This window comes from Panthera pardus, unplaced genomic scaffold (genome assembly GCF_024362965.1).
Source record: "Panthera pardus isolate Hobbes unplaced genomic scaffold, ASM2436296v1 HiC_scaffold_17, whole genome shotgun sequence".
Lineage (NCBI taxonomy): Eukaryota > Metazoa > Chordata > Mammalia > Carnivora > Felidae > Panthera > Panthera pardus.
The window spans coordinates 50,872,318-50,890,674 of NW_026526732.1; the positions used below are offsets into that span (position 1 = coordinate 50,872,318).

The 18,357-nt window shown below is 41.8% G+C and overlaps 1 protein-coding gene across 6 annotated transcripts in view; it reads left to right on the top strand.

Annotated features, from left to right (window-relative positions):
- Positions 1-18,357, top strand: part of FYN (FYN proto-oncogene, Src family tyrosine kinase) — a 215,591-nt gene that overhangs the window by 47,592 nt on the left and 149,642 nt on the right. Inside the window, exon 1 of one of the 6 annotated variants that reach the window (XM_053904564.1) lies at positions 10,022-10,122. The exons of 4 other annotated variants lie outside the window; for them this stretch is intronic. The gene's annotated coding sequence lies outside the window, so the exon portion shown is untranslated. Of the gene's footprint in view, positions 1-10,021; positions 10,123-11,330; positions 11,354-18,357 lie in introns of those variants that run through there. One more of the 6 variants, XM_053904565.1, reaches the window with a different exon arrangement.

Below are 18,357 nucleotides of genomic sequence, written 5' to 3' on the forward strand. Positions count from 1 at the left end.
GAGACAACAGAATCCAAAGCAGGCTCCAGGCTCTGAGCCGTCAGCACAGAACCTGACGCGGGGATCAAACCCATGAACCCTGAGATCATGACCTGAGCCAAAGTCAGACGCTTAATCAAATGAGCCACTCAGGTGCCCCATATTCCTTGGTTCTTAAGTTTTGTAATACATACAGTTTTAACACTTTATTCTTAATGTGCTCTGACATGGCAGATTTGTCAAGCAGGTAGGAGAGAAATTTTCCGTATGATATTGAGGATCTTAAGACCATTTAACCTACTGATTAAGGGCCTTTTAGAGCAGATTAAAGCTAGGGAAATCCTCCATCAAGAAAAGTGTGTGCACACATACACACAAACAGAGATACAGTGTGATACTTCGGGAGGTCTGTGGACTTCCTGGGCACCTCTTCATGGACCCAAAGAGATGAATCCTTGATCTAAAGCAGATTGAATAAATAGCCCCTTCTGTTTTGCACATCCCCCATGTCTAGTCTCGCCCCTGCCCATGTCTGCAAATTCATTTTCACTGTTACCTTTTCTTCAAAGGACATTTTTACTCACGTCTTCATTACCAGTTCAGTCTAAACATGACAGACGCAGAGAGCCCTTTTCCAGCTCACCTGGTAATTTCTTCAGTTATTACAGCTGGTCATCGGCTTCTCCCTCTGCCCTGTCTCCCCAAGAGCTGGAAGAAGCATGCTGTCTTACTCCGCACGGCTAATATATTGATAAACTTTGGTCACACATGTTCTTCCCGCCGAGCCACCACTTTCATTCCTTCTGGCATGTATCAACACTGCCCTTGGGCAAGCCTCAAACACCTGTCCTTTAAACTGCCCCGGCCTCCTCTCCCCTGCACTCCCTCCATCCTGCCACTCATTTGGGACTCCATCTTCCCTCACACAGGCACACTTTTACTTGCCCCCTTGGGTACCTTTGGGGGTTCTCTGTCATGACACACAGGAAATCAAAACCCACCAGCTCCTTCACTATGGGGGCCTGCTCTCCTACTCCCACATCCCCCCCCCCCCCGCCCCAGAGACTGATGCTTTCCCTGGGCCCCTTGCCTGTCCGTATCCAGCCACTTTTCTCCCACCTTCCCGCACCGCCAACGTTCTGCCCTTCCAAGAGGGTGCCTGGGACAGGTTATCATCTGCTGACCTGCAGTGGTTGGGCATCTCACATTTTCTGGGAATAGTCACTGAACCCGGCAGGAAGGTGGGTCCCCAGGTCTGCACAGCCTTACTTCTGTGAAAGTCTTTACTTCTGTTCAGTTAGCAACTTTTCCCCACCATCTGCTTAGCTCAGTTGAGTCAGTACTGCACTAAAGATACTTTGGAAACACCTTTTTTTAAAAAAAACACTGGAGCAAGGCACTAGGAGAATAATATGAGAGAAATAAATCCATGGCATCCCCCACATGTGCCGTCTCATCTTCTCGTACTGGTCTGCAGGCCAGCAGCCCCATCTGGCTCACCAGGGAGCACAGACAGTGGCCTGCTCATCTTTGTATCCTAGCACGGAGCGAGGCGAGGGCAGGCTTAAGTGTCTGGTGGAGGAGGCGTGCAGGTGCCGTGGTGACGTCTCTGTCAGTATTTCATAGAATCATAGCTGGAAGTGCCCTCTGAGATGATCTCCCACCACCTCATTTGACAGCTGGGCAAGCTGAGAGTCAGGGAGGTTAAGTGACCTGTCCAAGGTCAGACAGCAATAAAATCAGCTTTTGAACCTATGTTTTCTGACTCCCAGACTCTTTATTTGCTATACTACAAATGCTCAATCCACCATTCTTCCTTTTTCCCTTCTCTTTCATCTCTATGCTCATAGTGCCTGTTTGGTGCCTGTAGATATTATTCTTAGCTCTTCACGTTGCCATAAGTTGTCTGTTACACTTTAATAAGCATAAATACTTAGTAGTTATCTCAGGGGGCACCTGGGTGGCTCAGTTGGTTAAGCATCTGACTACAGCTCAGGTCATGATCTCACAGTTGGTGGGTTCAAGCCCTGCATCGGGCTCTGTGCTGACAGCTCAGAGCCTGGAGCTCGCTTCAGATTTTGTGTCCCCTGCTCTTGTGTGCACTCGCTCGCTCTCTCTCTCTCTCACAAAGGTAAATAATAAACATTAAAATAAATTTTTTTAAATAATAAGTAATTGTCTTACATTTTGAATAGTACTTTGGTACTTTTCAAGTTCTTTCACTAGATTTCACCACAAAGCACTAAGATAGGTTGAGCCAGTATTATTCTCATACATCAGAGGAGATAAAAGTAGTGACTTGTTTGAGACCAAGGCCATGTGGCTAATAAGTGACAGGGTTGAACATAGAGTCTGGTGCTCCTCAATCAGAGGATGATGGCAACTTAAAGCTGTGTTGAAAATCTGGCTTCAGGCTCTGGAATCCTGCCTTCCTTGATGTAAATATTAAAAAAAAAAAAAAAAAAAAAAAAGGTAGGATTTCCTATTTTTTAACAGTTTCCAGTTTAGTAGCTCATTTCCTAAAGTCTGTTCTGAAGCACACTGGTCCCATGAGATGCTCAGCAAAAACTGGGTTGCGAGGCCAGATAAGCTGGGCAAAGCTGTCTGCTATATGCCCTTCTTGGGGATTCCCCATGCAAAATAGCATTTAAGGTTCTGATCAGTCCTACTGCAAAGATGGCTGTTGCATGTATTTTTTTTTTTAATTCAGTAAAATACACGTGACATGAAATTTACCATCTTGACCATTTTCATCGTACAGTTTAGTAATTTAAGTATATTTACTTTGTTGCTCAACTAGTCTCCAGAACTCTTTTCATCTTAGCAAAGGTGAAACTCTACACCCCTGAAATAACACTCCGTTCTCCCCTCCCCGAATCCCTGGCAAACACTATTCCATTTTCTATCTCTATGAATTTGACTACTCTGGATATCTCCTATAAATGGAACCATATAGTATTGTCTTCTTATGACTGGCTTATTTCACTTAGCATCATGTTGTCAAGACTCATCCATGATGTAGCATGTGTGAGAATTTCCTTCCTTTTTAAGGCTGAGTAACATTCCATTGTATGTACATCCCGCATTTGTTTCTCCATCCAGCCCAAGTTGGCACTTGAGTTGCTTCCATCCTCTGGCTGCTGGGAATAACGCTGCTATAAACACGGGTATGCAAATATGTCTTCAGGAATTTACTTTTAGTTCTTTAGGACATATACCCAGAATTGGAACTGCTGGATCGTGTGGTAATTCTGTTTTTAGTTTCTTTGTGCAACCACCATTGTTTAACATATTTTTCTGCCCAGGTTTCACAGATTCATTTGATCGCAGAATTCTTTTTCCGCTTTTACCTTTAGATCATCCCACAGAACACAGGCCTCTCGGAAGACCCTGAGAAGTCCTGAGTCTAGGCCTGTTTCTACAAGCCCAAGGTGCCAGCAAACATCAGGATGCTGGCCGGGCATTTCAGCCGCAAAGTTCCCAGCCCACGGGCGAGGTCAGCCGTGTGGTCCCAGGGGCTGCTGAAGCAGAGGAAGCTCATAGGACAGACCACAGACTGTAGTAGCAGGTGTTCCTCTGCCTGGACCTGGTGCTGTAAGCTTGGCGCAGGTGAAGAGGCTGCTGTAGTGCTGGTGTCACTTAGGCAGCACTGGCTAGGCAGGTACCTTTGCTCAACAAGGGAGTAAAGAAGAGCCAGCCCCCTGCTTACATGCAGGAAGGGACCTAGGGAGAGCAGTGTGGGAATGCAGAATCCCGTGTTGCCCTCATTCCTCAAAGGAATGCCACCTGGTCAAAGCCATTTATAAATGGACTCCCCCACAGGACTTGTTGTGTTGACTCAATCTAATTGGTCCTTAATGTGATTCCTAAATAATTGCGGGGTAGCTATAAGTTCTATAATTGTGTGGGTAGGTAAAAATTCCAACAGAGTTCATCTGCTTTCCACAGATGGAAAGGGGTATGAGGGGCAAAGGCAGTAAAGTGAAGAAAGAAGAAAATTCCCAACCCCCAAAGCTGCTGTGTACCTCAGATGTCCTTGTGGTTGGCCTTTCTCCAGCACAAGCTCAGGAAGCCCTAGCCCTGGGTGACCTGAAGGAGATACTGCAGGATCAAACACCCGAAATGCCCAGTGTTGTTTCTCTATACGCTGGTTTAAAATTTGGCATGTACCTGAATGGTTTTAGGGGCACCAGAAAGAGAACAAGCTGGGAGATTACTGTAGCTGTTGTAGCTTTGTCAAGCTGTTTGTGATATTGATAAGGATGGGGACATGGAGAGAATAATATAAAATCACACAGTGGATATGTAGTTCCAAAGACCTTGAACCATCCAGCAGTAAGGCCATAGGGTAGCCAACCTCTTAGCACCATTGTCCGAGAGCAGATAATGATACCTGACCCTGTGGGTTGAGAATTTCATAAGCTCTCTGAGATCCTTAGATGAAAGCAGCTACTGATGCACAAATTATTATCATTATATGAGACTTTATGTTCCGTAAATAAATACTGTAGCTTATTCTCTCTGACTCTTTTGCTTTAAACAAGTTCAGTTTGGCCTTGCTCATTGGCCAGCTTCCAGCCACGCTGCTTCCCCAGGATCACAGTTCCATGTGGAGGTGCTGAGGCCGAGTTGAAGGAGCACTGATGAAAATGTATGACCTGGGGCAATCCACTTCCCCTCACGGGGCCTTAGTTTTCTCATCCTTCGTTTCTCATTGCTGCCGGCCCTCTTCTAAGGCGCCTTCCAGCTCTGTAGATTTGTGATTTCATCAAAGATTAAACAAAAGAATTCAGCTTCAAATTATAAATGTTTATCAAGTGCCTTTTATGAGCTAGGCACTGTTGTAGGTACTTGAGATAAATCGCTGAACACGGCAGATTATTCCAGTTGGGGGCAAGGAAATGAGACAATAAGCAGTAAACGTTAATGCGTAGTAAATTATATAGTTGTTGGAAGGTGCTATGCTCTGTCCAAGAACAAAATAGTCTGGTTAAGAGGGATGGAGAATGCAGGCAGGAGTGCAATTTTAAAAATGTAGCAAAGAGGAACTTTTCCATTATGAGAGTTGTTAGAAAGTCAAGTACATCATTAATCGGAAGCTGTAAACCTCTCCCTTGGAGATTTTAGGAAAAGAAAACTCTCCTTATTTTTTTAGATTCAGTGATATTCTTGTTTGGATGTAGCAGGATTAACCAGATGATCCTTTTGAAGGCTTTCTTTTTCAGTGATTAGTTGTTTGTGCAGGGACAGCTGCAGAATTTGTGTGTGTGTGTGTGTGTGTGTGTGTGTGTGTGCATATGCACACACATACAGATAATGTGTTTACACACACACACACACACACACACACACGTACTTTTGTTCAAGGAGTACACCAAGTCTGAGTTGGGAGGACCCAGCTGTTGGCATTTCTCCCAGCAAACTTTTAAAGGTCAACTGTTGGGCCATAATAATATAGCCCTCCCACCCTGCCATTTTACAAGGGAAGAACTGAAACACAGAAATGCTAATGACTCACCAGAATCAGAATGAATCGGGGATGGGTAATGGGACCTGGCTGCAGCCCTCTGACCATCAGTCACCAGCCTCCCAGCGCCTCCCTACATTCCTTTTACAATGAGGCAGGCGGTGGTTGTTTTTACTTCCCCTTCCCTGTTGCTTATGAACCACTTCCACTTCCAAGTCTGGATAATTAAATAATAATAAAACTAATATAGTACTTACTCTAACCCTTATGCATCCAGAGCTACATGATCCCGCCTCAGAATGATGTTAGAGTGCAACAAATACAGTTCAGCGGTGACCATTTCAAACAGCAAATTCTTTACTTGTGTTTGTCAGTGCAATGGTGGGGATATAGTGTCTACAGCAATGCTTCAAATCCCTTGTTCTCCCACCAGATTTCCTCACGCCCTACGGCGCTGACCAACTTATTACTGACTTTTCCTAACCATGACCCACTTCCTTTTCCCCCTTCCTTCCTCATTCTGCATCATAAAATACCCCAAAAGAGGCCAGGATCAAGACTTTCCCAGAAGGGTGGTCAAGGGGAGGAACCAGGAAGGCAAAGCCAGGATTCACATTAGCAGCTGGCAGAGGAGAGCCTGAAAGCATGCAGGCTTTCTGTTCTCCTCACACCACTGTTTACTGCTGTGCTAGTCATCCTCCTATATTGCCTCATACAATTTTTTTTTTAAGTTTATTTATTTAGAGAGAGTGCAAGCGTTGAGGGGTGGGGCGGGGAGCAGAGAGAGGGGGAGAGAGAGAATCCCAAGCAGGCTCCAAGCTGTCAGGGTGGAGCCTGATGCGGGGCTCAAACTCACGTACCTTGAGATCATGACCTGAGCCATGAAACCAAGAGCCAGACACTTAACCTTAACCGACTGAGCCACCCAGGCACCCCTACCTCATATAATTTAATCCTCACAGAAATCCTACGTGACAGGTATTGATATCTTCATTTTGCTGATGAAAAGCTGAAACCTGAGAAGTCGAATAACTTGCCCGGTATGCTATGTAGAGAATGCTAGGATTTGAGCCCAGTTCTGTCTGATTATAAAAATCGTGCTCTTTGTCTATATGGTGCTGCCTCTAATCTAAATCCTAGAGGCTTCATGTTATTTCAGTTGCAGATTTGTTTGGGTGCGAAGCACAATTATAAAACTAAGTCTTTGGTGTTTGTTTGAGGCAGTTAAATCTGTTTTCAGCAAAGATCTTGAAAGCGTAGTAGCTAAATGGAGAAGTGGATGTTCCCCCAAAGCCTTGTGGAGTGGAATCTTTGTCTTGCTTGGACACAGAATGGTCTGGGCCTCTTTGCTCACAGCCCAGAGCGATCCCAGTAAGTTGCCTGGACCCCTGGTCCTACGCATCAAAGGCCATAGTTTCCTGACTCAGCCTTTTAGCAGGTCTTACAACCTACAGAGTGCTAATGTTGGGCCTGGCAGTCTAAGGAAATGCCTGCAGTGCACAGAGATGGGGAGCTGGAAGGAGCTTTCAAAAATCCAGGAAATTGTAGGCAGTTCCTTTGTCACAAGTATAAAATAAAGATATTTTCCGACAAACATGCTGGTTTAGCCTGTGAATTTGTGAACTTGATACAAATAAGAACCTTAGGGGTCAGGGTACACAAGAATGCATTTTGTGGCCGCCTTATTTGGGCAGGCAGGGGAAAGGGCCCTAAATGGAAGAAGAGACAGGAGACCAGAGAAACAAAATAGCTAAATGTAAACAAATACAAATACAAAATAATGAGAGCAGGTAAGGCAAAATAGAGGAGACGGAGTGAACTGGGAAAGGCACGCTAGAGCAAAACTGTGTATAAGCTGAAGACAAAGGACACTAGACAGAGAAATGTACTGTAGATGGAAAGACAAAGACATGGAGACACGGGCAAGAATGTCACCCAGTGTTAATAGGATGCTAAATGGAGGGGTGGTGGTGGTGGTGAGGCTTTCCCCTAAGTTTCAGTCGAAAGTTAAGCCTAGTATACAGAGGGCTTTCACATGAGTTCTCTTTCCACATGCCTGCGGCTGTATCTGTCGGGTCAGGAGAAAATCATTTGAAAGTAGAGCGCTAATATTTATCATCTTCCAAATTGCCTCTTAATAAACTATGAGAACCAGAGCAAAGTGAGATGAGCTTAAAATAGATTCTATGGCAGTGACCCAGCCAATGATGTTATCACAGATGAGTCATTACCAAATAGATTCCTCACATCTTGCAATAGATGCTTTTCAATTTGCAAAAGTTTGCAATGAAGATTTTTTTCAAAGACCGTCTACTCATGTAAGAGTATCAACTGTTGATACCTTTCTTTTGTGGAGATGCTGTGCCTTTCTGTTTTCCCAGTGAAAAATGCTTTTTGACTTCAGAATGTTCTGTATCCATAGTTGGTGACTTTATGTACTCCTTGCTTCCACTTCCTGAGGCAAAGCGATATGATGAACTGATTAAAAATAACATTCTAATGAAATTATTGGGTGTGTTGTTGTAATATAAGTCAGCTGCAAATGGGAAGTTCTTTCCTGAGGAAATTTGATAAACTGAAAGTCAACTTGAGTGTTTATATATTTTCTGGGAGAATTTTGGGTCCTTCCTAATGTTTTCCTTTCAGAAATTACCAGTTGATTTGTGCTTCCCACCCAAACACATATTTTACCACTGGTAATAGTTAGCTGAGGGCTGTTATGTTAGCATGATACAAGAATTTGGATTAAACGTTTACCAGTAGAGTATGTGAGTGTATAGACTCTTAAAGGAAAGCAAGGTGAACACTTTTTTGTTCAAATATTGAATGTTTAAAAAATGAGAGGATGGTTTTTATGTATCAGGTCTTTGCTCTGAGCCTGGCAGCATGTGAAATGCTCTCATTCTTTTAAAAAAAAAAAAGAGAGACTAAGAACAGAATTTTTACTTGACGTTTTCTCTTCAATGCCAATCTTGAAAGGGTCAAATGCTGGAGGTGGCCCACAAGTATTTTTTGGTACCGGGTTGGCAACACAGAAGAGACGGGGCAGCTTGCTCCCAGTTCACTTCATTCCTGCGTGTTTCCTGTCCTGTGGCATTTGATTTACAGCTGCTGTTCACCCCCATCTTCACACCCCACCTTTACCCCGCTGCAGTCTTATTTCCACTACTGCTGTGCCATCAAAACAGCCATATTCCAAGTTAGAGACTCCTCCTCCTTTGTAGCTTGTCCTTTCTGGCGTCCTTGTCCTCCTTCACTTCTGTTATGCAGTCTCATGATTCGGTCGACCAGCCCTCTCTCTCAACACTGTCCTCCAGTGGCTTCTATGACTCTACCCTTTTCTGGATTTCCTTCTATGGGTAGCTCATCTCAGCTTGCTTTGCTGGCTGCTCCTGTGCTATCTGCTTTAATCATTTATTTCCTTAGCTGTCAAGTATTACAGGAATGTATAGATTGCTTGAAAATTCATGTGTAAAGTAAAAAGTATGTAAATAGTCTTTTTTTTTTTTTCTTTTTTCTTTTTTACCATGTTCCTTTCTACTCATCCCAGAGATAACCATGATTAACCTCTGGATGGGTCATTTTCCTTACCCTTTCCTTGTAATCTGGTTTGTTTGTTGTCGTTCAACATAAATAGGATTATCTTATACATACTGCTTTTTGATTTGGAGATGACCCCAGTCAGTATAAATAGATCTCTATCATACCCTTTTTATGATTTGCCAAATTTTAATTATGGGTGTTTCCAAGCAAAGCCTACTGAATAATTATAGTAGTTAACATGCGGTTGTCTTTATGATTGTGTATCTGTTTTCCCTAAGACTTTGAGATTGGAGAGACAGTGTCTTTTCATATTCCCTTGTCTATCAAAGCACCTGTTGATAAATATTCAGTGAGTGAATGAACGTTGGTATTTTTTGCCTATTCAGTTAGGTCATTCTAATTTATATTATATATACTAGTATAGTTTAAGTTCAAATTAAAATATCTTAAGCTCTGTGATAAAAATATTAGTGTATTATAAGGTACAGTTAATCTATTTCTCAGGTCATTTCCTAACAGTAGTATTATTAATTTTGCTTTCCTCACTAAAATCACCCTACTGTGCAAAAGAGAATTCTGTACACCACTTGTTATATTTGGAAGAAGTATTGATAACTGGTTGTGTTTGTTTTGTGTATTTTAAGTATGTATGTTGGCGTCTTTACAAGGCAGATAGTATTTTGTGCGCAATTCATTCTTCATAAAAGAATCATTTATCTTTAAAGAGAACATAAATACATAATGGTTGTATAAACAGAATTGACTTAATACAACATCTCTTCAGTAGGAAAATAGTTGAGGTTTATGAAGTGAGCCTTGTCAGATACAATTTGAGCTCTTTTGCTGATGGTGTTCATTCAGTATCATGCTGCTGTTAATAGCCCTGATTTAAGGAGAAACCAATGAAAACATCTATCATCTGATCACCATGGGATGTCATCCAAGCTTGTGTCATGGTCACATAATGTTCGTGGGTTTGTGGGGTGAAGAAAATAACACTTGGGTGTTTGGAATTTATTCTGAAGCTGTTTTTGTCAGTGGTAGATGAATTTCTTGCTCCTGAGTTGAAATGAGGCTTTTAAATACTCTCAGTAACTCTCTCATCACTGGACCCACTGGAGGAGACACCAAGGGTGAGTGTATAGGAATACTACTCTGATATTTGTATATTTTAAAAAGTGAGGGAGGTGGGACTAATCTGTCATCAGTAGTGAGCTGTTGGTCACTAACGTCCATATTAAGACATGAACCCTACTTGTGCTAATTTGGGAAGTAAGCAAACACAAATTAGAAAATAAAGAGGCAGGGAAATGGAAACTACATAAAGATCTCTGCAATGCACGTGTCTGTTAAACTAATTAAAATTCTGCCCAAGGGGTTACTGGAATGGCTAAAACTCCATTTAATCTGGGTCAAGGTCTTGGGGAAGGTGGTTCAAGTGCTGCATTTTTAAAGAAAGATTTTTAGACGAAAGGATATATTCGATTTCCAGGGACTGTCATAAAACAGCAATCACGATCCAGTTGGAGATTTAAAGTGAGTCCAGATTATAGAAGGATTTAAATACTGGAATAAGAGTTTGAACAAGAGTTTCTGTTCAACAGGGAACAGAAATGAAATAAAATGATTATGCCCATACTGATATCTTGTATTTGTAAATCATACTATGGCTTGTAGACTCCTTTTAGGAATGTTATTTTATTAAATCTGTATTAAATCTTGATGAATTGCAAGCCTTTTAGAAGGTTGAATCTCTAGGGTTGGTGGTGGCAGGCTGCCTGAATGTAGGGGATGAGATCAGGGAAACGAGACAACACTGAGAGGATGTCTGCCTCTGACCAAAGCGAGCAAATAGAGCTTGTTTGGGAGAGAAGATGATCAAGCATAGCTAACACTGGTGGGGAGAGCCACTGACAGTGTTAAACTCTTGAGAACAGGGAAGGTTAACTTGCTGCTGAACTTTACAAGAAAGATTTTTATAGCCTGGTGACCTTGAGAGCCAGAATCCTGGGAGTGGGGCTAGGGAAGAATATAGGCACAGAGGGAGCTGATGGACTAAGGGTAAAAACAGGAGAAAGAAGTAACTGGAAGGGAAAAGTGAGTGTCAAATGATACTTGTAAATCAGGGAGCTGTCACAATGCTACAATCTAGAGAAACAGCAGCATGACAGCATGAAATCATGTTTTGTATTGTTTATTTGCAGTTTGTTGAGTTTTATATCCCTCAGCAAGTAGCTGTGGTTCAGATGCTGACAGCTCTGGGTAGACGAGGCCCATGACAGCAGCATCAGAGAAAACTAGTCAGCGGCAACAGCCAGGTGAAAGATCAAGTACCTGTCACCATGATGGAGCCTGGTTCCCAAGGTAGGCCATGATCTGGGCTCCTTTCTCAGGAGACTCCAGGCATTGAACAGCACAGGCTCCCCAGGCTGTCCATGCACCTTGCAAATGAGTGGTTCTGGCATCCAACAGGCATGATTACAAACTATCACCGCCGCTGAACGTGTACTCAGAGCTCATGCCATTAGGCTTTGTCTTCATATACAGTGGTGCCTTTTTAAAAAAGCGGATTTGCAATAATTAAATCCATGGTCCACTTGATCAGATCATGCCAGTCACCCTCATGCGTGAGGTTTCGAATGCTTTTCATGTTGAGTGTCTGCTGTTGCTGTGCCCAGCAGCCACCTGGATTGAGAGTGTACCCAGGAACTGCAAGGAGGAAGCAGTAGATGTATGTCACCTTCCAGCGTTCTGTCTCTGTTCTCTCCACCCTCCATCTTGCTCTTACTCTGGGCATGGTTATTTGGGAGGAGATACTACAAGACCAAAATATGTAGCTTATTCTAGACTTGGTGAACCCGTGCATTGGCATGGCATGTTTCATCAGCAGATTTCTGTACTTTCAGATAAATGGCATCCAGAGGAGGCAGCTTATCAGTCATCAGCTCATGTGCTCTGTCTGCCATTCTCACAGTTGGCTGGTTCTTCAGGGCACATGTGCGTAGATGCAGTGTTTGTTGGCCCTGACTCCTGCTTTCAGAGGCTGGCCAGAATTGCAGCCGGGCACTGTTGTAACCAGACAGTGCCCCAGTGGAGGAATCACGTTGCTCTTGTTTGAATCCAAAGAGAGACACTTTGTCATTTGTTTATCAGGAATGCTTGTATTTTCTCTTGGACTGAAAAAAAAAAAAAAATTACCAGAAGCCATTAGTTATTAATACAAACTGCCCACTTTTAAACTCAATCCAGCATTCAAGAAAAGCAGTGTTTCTTTGCCAAATAACTTGGAGGTCTTTGTATGTAGAGCTGACAGATGGAGTCCATTGATGGTGAATACATTTGGATGCACACAGAGCCGCAGAGAGCACCCTTGGGCTATGAGGACGGCCAGAAAGTTAACAAGGGTAGGTTCAGAAGGGTTGTGGACAGAGTAAGTCAAAATAGTGAAATATCGTGCATTGAGATTTTCTCTTCAGTGTAATGGTTACCAGGACATCCACTGCAACTGTTTTAAAACAGATGCGCCTTGTGTTCATTCTGCTTCAGGCATGTTTCAGCAGTAAGTTGCAGAAAAGAACTTCTAGCATAGCAATATTCGAGAAATCAAGGGAAAAGTAATTGTCTTAAATTATATCCTCTGAACGTTATCTGTTAGTAGCGTTATCCTCCTCCATAGCTTGAGTGGTTGGGATAAAAATTCAAAGAATAGAGCTGTCCTCAACCACATAGGAAATATGTACATATTTATTATTATTATTAAAAGATTTATTTAAAAGAAATCCAAATGATACAGAAAGGTATAAAGAAAAAAATGAAATATTCACAAATCCTACCGATAGTGTCATTACGGACATACATACACAGGCGGGCATACATATGCTTTTATCTAAATGGGATATTACTGTATAGGCTAGTCTGTAATCTGTTTTGGTCACTTAACAAAATGCTGTGGACTCCTTTCTATGTTGAATGTAGCTTGACATCATAAAATTCGCTTGTATAGTTGTATCCTACTAATTTATTCATTCACAGATAATTTATTTTTACGCCTCCATGCAGCAGACACTGCTAAATTCTGGGGATAAGCAGCAAACTCCCCTGTCAAAGAGTATTTAGATTATTACTGGTTTTTCTGTTATAAGCAGTACTGCATTGAACAGCCATTACTGCAACATACACCTTTGTTTACTTAACTTTTCTCCTTAGAGTAAGTCCCTACAAGGAGCATTGGCTGGCAGTGGGTTCCCACATTTTGAAGTTTGATCCGTATTTATTGCCTAAACATTCTCTACTAAAGGTTTACAATGGTGTGAGTTTTTCAATACTCTTAATGATAATACTTCTCATTGGTTATTATCTTTGTCAGTATTATAGGTGAAAAATGATGCTGCACTGTTTTACCTTCTATTTCTTTGATTTCTAGTATGCTTGGGATTGGAGTTTTAGCCACCAAGAAATCATGGGCTCCATAAGATGGTCTATGGAGTTCTATGTTCTGAGTCCTAACTTTATGACTCCTAAAAAGGGAAGTCCCTTCTTTTTTTACTTTCTTCAGGGTCAGGTTAGAATCAGTGAAGAGGTTGTCTATTTTAGATAATAGAATCCTCACTGAAAGGATATTGGATAATATAACTGATCAAAACCCAGTTCATTGGTTTTAGATCATATAAGATTTCGTTAATTTCCTTGTATTTTCAAATTGATGCCATACTTTTAAATAGCAACAAAAAAAAAAATCACAGAGGCTAAATTTAAGGAGTACCTAATAAAAATCTTAAACATAAATGCCTGGAAGTGTATTGTCTCCATTTCACCCTTCACTTGGCTATGTAACACTTAAATTTACTTTTAAGTTTGTTTGTTTGTTTGTTTGTTTGTTTGTTTGTTTGTTTTCTGGCCACAAATGAAATTCAGTTGTAACAGAATGATGAGACAGGCATGTCTGAATTCCAGTCAACACCCCTCCAGTGTTGGTTGCCTGGGTTTCCACTTTCACATCTGCAGAGATAATAGTAATACCTCGTGAAGATGTGAGAACTCTGTGAGATAACAGAAAGCATCTTGGATACTGCCTGGCCTCTAAAAGTGCTCAATGAATATTACATTTATTATTGTAGGAAATGTTTGCAAAAGTTAGAAACACTCAGAAAAGGATCTAATTCCTTTACTGAAATTCCACCAGTCAGAGATGACCAGTGTTTCTGGTTTGGGGGTGTATTTAATTCCAGTATTTTTTTTTCTCTAGATACCTGTTTTACAAAAGTGGGACCGTATTAAAATTGTACAGGATTTTGAATTTCAGCAAATGTGTGTACTTAATTTTTCAACAATGGGAGGGGGTGGTTAGCAAGATTGATTTTTTTTTTCTTTCTTGTGCTTTAATTGGGAATTTTTGTGTGTTGCTATTTATTTGTAATAGATTTTTTATTAGAGTGAAGATTAAGTGTAATTGAAAGACATTTTGGACAATTAAAACTACAAACATTGCAATTCCTCCTAATTCATCATTCAGATTTGTTTCTTGTTTTACAATCAAAAATAATGTGGCAGTTTTCTCTGTTATTTCTGAAGATGTTTAAACAGTTTACAGACTGTAGGAGGCCAAAGCTGTAGCCTGTCTACACTGCTTCCGCTCCCATGAGAACAGTGAAGCAATCTTGCACTGACCAAATGTGGACTGAATCTTTCTCAGCTCTCTGTGTCTCATCCCATGTGACTGAGCTGGATTTCACGAGATAGTTGTTTTACTACAGTGTCAAAATTAAATTTTTGTTACCACATATTTTTAAGGTCTTCACATTCCTTTGAAGCCAGTTCTTCAAAGAAGCCTCGTTGTGAATCTTTTTTAAAACACACACACACACACACACACACACACACACACACACACACACACAGAGATGCAAAACTGTGAACTCACCAGTTTATCTGCCTTGCATGTTGAGATTGTCCAGGAATTACATTTCATAAATTTTCTGTATGTAGGGAACTCAAATACTCTGTACTCATGCTTCTGTGGTCTGCAGTCAAGTCCTGGCTTCAATTTCTGCCCCGTAGGATTTCCTTGTGAATTCATTTTAGGTGAAAAATCATCTTAATTTTACTGCTAGTAAATTAAGTAAAAATGCTAGTACAAGTATGGGATTGTTTCAAAGGCTTAAACCAAATAGATGTTTTAAAAATATTTTATTTAGGATTACTCTTTGAAATATTCTTGCCACTGTGTGAAATTCATAACTTAGGTATATGTTTTCTTAATTCTACACATAGTATACATTTTATGTACTGTGTGTATACAAATTTTTGCATAAACCTTTTTCTGTCTCCAGTTCCTAATTATTTCCAACCTTTCGGCAGAAGAGAAGATCAAAATTTACCTGTGTTAAATTCACAGCTCTAGTAATATCTTTATCCTTCCAGGAAATTCCAAAAGCTTGCAGAAAAGATCTTTTCATGCTTCAGGCTTTACTTTGTTCTGGTTTTGGTGAGAATCTGGGACCTTGTCAGTGTAATGCAGCTTTTTCATTCTCCGCATTTTTGTCTTGAGAATCAAAACTTAGCTTATAGGGGCACCTGGGTGGCTCAGTCGGTTGAGCGTCTGACTTCGGCTCAGGTCATGATCTCACAGTTTGTGAGTTTGAGCCCTGCATCGGGCTTTGTGCTGACAGCTCAGAGCCTGGAGCCTGCTTTGGATTCTGTGTCTCTCTCTCTCTCTCTCTCTGCTCCTCCCCTGCTCATGCTTTGTCTCTCTCTGTCTCGAAAATAAATAAAACATTAAAAAAATTAAAAAAAAAAACCTTAGTTTATAAATCCAAAGCCACTTCTAAAACTAACCCAGTGGAACTGAGGGTTGATGGGTGGGAGGGAGGGGAGGGGAGGGTGGATGATGGGTATTGAGGAGGGCACCTTTTGGGATGAGCACTGGGTGTTGTATGGAAACCAATTTGACAATAAACTTCATATATTGAAAAAATAAAAAAACTAACCCAGCGGTTAGGATTTGTTTTCTCCCCGCCATTCTGACCTGTTTGTAAAGTTTTTTAATAAGACCAGTGTTGAAATACATCGTTAGCATGGGATTTCCCCTTTAGTTTTAAAACTCATCCAGAGCAAACATTGTGCTTTCTCTTTACAGAATTACTTTACATCAGAATGTCCCAACTCCCATGTTGGGACATGATGAGAAATTAAGGTTCTCTTGTGCTGCTACCAGAACATCCTGTACTCTCTCCTCCAGCTCAAGTCTTGCTGGGACAGAACTAGAAGGAAGATCCATCTCCCTTGATTTCCTTGGCCCCTCTGTGCTGTCTGCCCAGCAAGGGCGACACAGCTGCTGTTGGGAACACAGAAGTAGCAGGCTCTCCCCATCCTCAACCCACTTTCCAGTTTCAGTAACACCTCTTTGATGACCCTCTGGTTTCCATGCCAATTCTGTTTCCACACAACGAAGATCTGTGTATTAGCTAATATTCATGGAGTCCTTACAGTATGCTAACCTGTTTCACTTGACAATTCTTAGAAATCCTCTCAGATAGGTGCTATTATTATGTCCATTTTATAGATGACAAAACCAAGGCCTAGAGAGGTAAAGTAGCTGGTCTAAGACCACGGCTGATACACTGTGGTCTGGGACTTTGCCTGAGTGCAGAGCGCTAGCTCTAACCTCTATACTCATTACCTCTTCCTTCCTCCAAGCAAATTCTGATAGAGTCAAAGTTCAGCTCCATAAAAAGTTTTGAGCAATCCTGGGAATTTGTTTTATCAGGATTTGACCTACATTATCTCTGGGGGTTCTGTCAAGATGAGATATAGTTTGTAAATGAGGCTAATGCAGTATGATTATTCTCACAGGGGTGCATTTCATGAACCAGGGTGTTTGTTCATGCTGTATTAGACAGTTTTCCATAAAGCTGGTTCTCTGGGAGCGTATGTACTATCTGCCTAAAATTGCTGCTGTATTAGGCCTGGGGAATAGGCCATCCAGGTTAAGTGAGGGTGTTCTTTGAACTCTTTGAAATCACTAAACTTTAGATCATCACAAATACAGAGGTGGGAAAATACACCACTGTTAAATTCTGTAAACTGTTTAGTTTTGAAAACACAAATCCAACCGTTTTGGAAATTATTTGCAACACACTAAGTCTATGATTTTAGAACATGAGTGTAGATGTCTTACATCTGACTGAAATTATTCCATGGTTTAGAATATAGTGAATGGTCAGTAAGTAATTGTTTCCTGAGTGAATTAGTTGCATTATTTATATAATTTTGAAGAAGTAAAAATAATGAGCGATAAGCAATCTCCGTGTGTATCTGAGGAGTGATCATGTATGATGTATATACTTGGTATTTTATAGAGGGCATGACCTGTCTTCATAAAAACATGTTGTATGTGCATAATATCTTTTATCTAAAGGTCCAGTTAATTCTCAGAATACACTCTGAGGAAGACGGGTGACACACTCTTCTTTTACAGATGAAGAATTTGCAGTTAAGACTGGTTAAGTGTGACTAACGACTGATTAACTCCAGTTGTAGGATCCTTGTCTCCAGCCTCATTCTGCGCCCGCGACCTACTATTTGACCTTTCAGGGCTGTGTGGCAGCCTACTGTCCAGCACTGCCCCCCGCCCATTAAAAAGGGGGAGCATTTTTAATTTAATTACCCACTTTAAAGGAAATGTAATAATTTAGCTGTGTAAGCGCATTTGGTTTCTAAGTATACAACTAAAGAATTTCTAGACATTTGGCCCCAAACACTTTTTTCTCTTCACACAGTTCCACAAAGTGCACACTAAGCAGATGGTGCAGACAAGCACATGGTTTATTTACAGCCAGTACAGTAGACGGAGGCATATGTGCTAAGGCCTCTTACACCCGCTCCATGGGAGCCATTAACACATCCGTTTAGATGCAGGAGTCTCGGGGTTTTGCTCTGGGCACTTCTGTTCGCTCGCTCCCCCCAAGCATCACCATCTGCCCTGCCCCCTCTCGGAGGCCCTGGCACCTGCCCCTCCTGCCCAGGCAGTCACAGGCTGGTTCTTCACGACGCGCTTCGTCCGGTTAGACGTGGTGCTGATAGCAGCCGTGCTGCTCTTCGCTCAAACCTGTGTGCCACTCGAGGCCTGTCCGACTTCCACTCAAGCCTGCTCTTGGGCCAAGTTCAGTGCCACGCAGTTCCACGGACATCCTTGAGCACTTTGCACTCGCCAGGCGGGGGCTTGGGGTGCAGAGGGTCCTCAGACATATTCCCTGAGAGCTGGCACATATGTTTCTTCTTTGTATTCTAATTTCAAAGCTGCCGCTTTCCTCATCACCTGTGATGCCTGGAGAGCCAGCAGCTGTTGGCCTGCAAGACTTCACGCATCA